This window comes from Rhinoderma darwinii (assembly GCF_050947455.1).
Source record: "Rhinoderma darwinii isolate aRhiDar2 chromosome 3 unlocalized genomic scaffold, aRhiDar2.hap1 SUPER_3_unloc_2, whole genome shotgun sequence".
NCBI lineage: Eukaryota > Metazoa > Chordata > Amphibia > Anura > Rhinodermatidae > Rhinoderma > Rhinoderma darwinii.
In genome coordinates this window covers 781,362-785,173 of record NW_027461745.1, presented here as the reverse complement: position 1 = coordinate 785,173, position 3,812 = coordinate 781,362, and the positions used below count along the sequence as shown (strand labels likewise).

General features: G+C 44.4%; 1 protein-coding gene across 2 annotated transcripts in view; it reads left to right on the top strand.

The window, feature by feature from the left end:
- NYAP1 (neuronal tyrosine phosphorylated phosphoinositide-3-kinase adaptor 1) overlaps positions 1-3,812 on the top strand; it is a 131,511-nt gene that overhangs the window by 598 nt on the left and 127,101 nt on the right. For both annotated transcript variants that reach the window (XM_075847334.1, XM_075847333.1), the window contains exon 2: positions 970-1,054. The gene's annotated coding sequence lies outside the window, so the exon portion shown is untranslated. The remainder of the gene's footprint in view (positions 1-969; positions 1,055-3,812) is intronic.

Genomic DNA, 3,812 nt, shown 5'->3' with positions numbered 1-3,812 from the left:
GTGAAGTATGTGCAGCTACACCAGCCCTGCTCATATATATATATCTATCTATCTATCCATCCGCAGCATGTCCATACACTGCAAGCCCTCGAGTACACCAGTCATGTCCACAGAGCGGCAGCCATGACAGGGCGCTATATTCTGTAAATGTGGCTGATACTTTGCCTGTTGCTAAGAAACACGCCGGCCATGTTTGAGTCTCTGCTGGTGTTTTTTTTACGAACTAATGGTCCGTGTTTAGGGCTGAGCGCGGTTTTTCCTTTAATTCCGTACATGGCGATAAATAATAGTGAGGCGGCGTAGATTATAACACGATCATAAATGTATAATAGAGCGCTGTAAATTATACGCATATTAGAGTCCATATGGAAGTCAATACGTAACACGTTCTATATGCGGCAGCCATTTTGCTTCCTGTTTACCGCGATATGTGTCAGCCGTATGGACCAAACGTGATGTCAGCAGGGGGAGGAGCCTGTATAGCGCCACTTTTCTCCGGATAATAATAAGTTTTCACGTTGGGGACGTATAACTATAGTCGGCCATTTTGAGGGCCATGGAGAGCTGTCTTTGGTCACCCGGTCACTCACGTACCCGTTTACACCGGCCCACACACACTGCGAGATACTAGATACCAGAAATATTGGCCCTGCAGAGTTCCCCCACCGCAGTCCTAACGTGGTCATATTAGTAAGGCGCAAGAGTAGATCATTTTAACGATCTCTGCTTGCCGTCAGTGAATAGGAATATTCGTTGATTTTACATTCAGATATCCAGGAAATATTGCGCATGCTCTGGGGTTGCCATGGTAACTAGCAGTAACTGAGTCTGCATGGACTTCCTGTCACGTGACTTCCAGTCCTGCGAACGCTGTATATTGGCGCTACCATGGCAACGCCCAGAGCAAGCACAATACTTCCATAGTAACATATAGATAGTTTTATTAATAGATCCTTCATCTTTCTACAGGCTGCACATGGTGATGGGAGGAGTTACCCTGCGGTAACTCCGCCCCCTGTGATGTCATCACTGAACTACATTGCCCAGCTATCAGGTATGTCACTGTCTCATATATAAACTTGCAATGTAATATGTGGATTTTTAATGGACTGTGTATAGGTGCCCTCTTGTGGATATTTTTGAGAATGACCCACGAGAAATGAATTATAATAAATATATGAATTAATTACAGTGACAACTATAGAAAAAAAATTCTTGTACATATAAATGACAATACAATACGGTGCTTCTACATAAATATACAAATAAAAAAGTTAGTACGCAGTAAACAATAATGTATGATAAAGTGTTAAGGTGCCAAGAAAAAAGGAGGACACAAAAAAATAATACAGTATATTGATGAAAAATATATCATAAAAATAATCAAGTGAAATATATCAAATAATATCCACAATAATAAATTACAACCACTATTATAAATAACATATTTAACAAAATCAGAATATTCATGATATAGTAAGGAATACTCAATAGAAAAAGGAAAATACAATATAATCATCGACCTGTTCTTTTACGACTCGTCCATGAATCAATATTAGTTGTCACTGTCTCATGTAATATTCAAGTCCGCTGTAAATATGTAACTGACTATATAGCGGTCTATCCAAAATCACACGAGTCCTCATCATATATATATATATATATATATATATATATATACTCACCTCACCCCAGCCCTGCAGCCCCCGCACCCCGGACACCACCGCAGGCAACGCCCTGACACCCCAGACCAGTGTCTGGTCTGATCTGGTGTCTGTATTAGTTTAGGGGTCTGGTCTGGGGTCTGTATTTAGGGGGTCTGGTCTGAGGTCTGTATTAGTTTAGGGGTCTGGTCTGTTGATCTGTATTAGTTTAGGGGTCTGGTCTGGGGTCTGTATTAGTTTATGGGTCTGGTCTGGGGTCTGTATTAGTTTAGGGGTCTGATCTGGGGTCTGTATTAGTTTAGAGGTCTGATCTGGGGTCTGTATTAGTTTAGGGGTCTGTATTAGTTTAGGCGTCTGGTCTGGGGTCTGTATTAGTTTAGTGGTCTGGTCTTGGGTCTGTATTAGTTTAGAGGTCTGGTCTAGTGTCTGTATTAGTTTAGGGGTCTGTATTAGTTTAGGGGTCTGGTCTGGGGTCTGTATTAGTTTAGGGGTCTGGTCTGGGGTCTGTATTAGTTTAGGGGTCTGTATTAGTTTAGGGGTCTGGTCTGGGGTCTGTATTAGTTTAGGGGTCTGGACTGGGGTCTGTATTAGTTTAGTGGTCTGGTCTGGGGTCTGTATTAGTTTATGCGTCTGGTCTGGGGTCTGTATTAGTTTAGTGGTCCGGTCTGGGGTCTGTATTAGTTTAGGGGTCTGGTCTGGGGTCTGTATTAGTTTAGGGGTCTGGTCTGGGGTCTGTATTAGTTTATGCGTCTGGTCTGGGGTCTGTATTAGTTTAGGGGTCTGGTCTGGGGTCTGTATTAGTTTAGGGGTCTGGACTGGGGTCTGTATTAGTTTAGTGGTCTGGTCTGGGGTCTGTATTAGTTTATGCGTCTGGTCTGGGGTCTGTATTAGTTTAGTGGTCCGGTCTGGGGTCTGTATTAGTTTAGGGGTCTGGTCTGGGGTCTGTATTAGTTTAGGGGTCTGGTCTGGGGTCTGTATTAGTTTATGCGTCTGGTCTGGGGTCTGTATTAGTTTAGGGGTCTGATCTGGGGTCTGTATTAGTTTAGAGGTCTGATCTGGGGTCTGTATTAGTTTAGGGGTCTGTATTAGTTTAGGCGTCTGGTCTGGGGTCTGTATTAGTTTAGTGGTCTGGTCTTGGGTCTGTATTAGTTTAGAGGTCTGGTCTAGTGTCTGTATTAGTTTAGGGGTCTGTATTAGTTTAGGGGTCTGGTCTGGGGTCTGTATTAGTTTAGGGGTCTGGTCTGGGGTCTGTATTAGTTTAGGGGTCTGTATTAGTTTAGGGGTCTGGTCTGGGGTCTGTATTAGTTTAGGGGTCTGGACTGGGGTCTGTATTAGTTTAGTGGTCTGGTCTGGGGTCTGTATTAGTTTAGTGGTCTGGTCTGGGGTCTGTATTAGTTTGGGGGTCTGGTCTGGGGTCGGTATTAGTTTAGGGGTCTGTATTAGTTTAGGGGTCTGGTCTGGGGTCTGTATTAGTTTAGGGGTCTGGTCTGGGGTCTGTATTAGTTTGGGGGTCTGGACTGGGGTCTGTATTAGTTTAGTGGTCTGGTCTGGGGTCTGTATTAGTTTAGTGGTCTGGTCTGGGGTCTGTATTAGTTTGGGGGTCTGGTCTGGGGTCAGTATTAGTTTAGGGGTCTGTATTAGTTTAGGCGTCTGGTCTGGGGTCTGTATTAGTTTAGGGGTCTGGTCTGGGGTCGGTATTAGTTTAGGGGTCTGGTCTGGGGTCTATTCGTTTAGGGGTCTGGTCTGGGGTCTGTATTAGTGTAGGGGTCTGGTCTGTGGTCTGTATTAGTTTAGTGGTCTGGTCTGGGGTCTGTATTAGTTTAGAGGTCTGGTCTGGGGTCTGTATTAGTTTAGGGGTCTTGTCTGGGGTCTGTATTAGTTTAGGGGTCTGGTCTGGGGTCTGTATTAGTTTAGTGGTCTGGTCTGGGGTCTGTATTAGTTTAGTGGTCTGGACTGGGGTCTGTATTAGTTTAGGGGTCTGGTCTGGGGTCTGTATTAGTGTAGGGGTCTGGTCTGGGGTCTGTATTAGTGTAGGGATCTGGCCTGGGATCTGTATAAGTTTAGGGGCCTGGTCTGGGGTCTGTATTAGTTTGGGGTCTGTATTGGTTTAGGGGTCTGGTCTGGGGTCTGTATTAGTTTAGGGGTCTG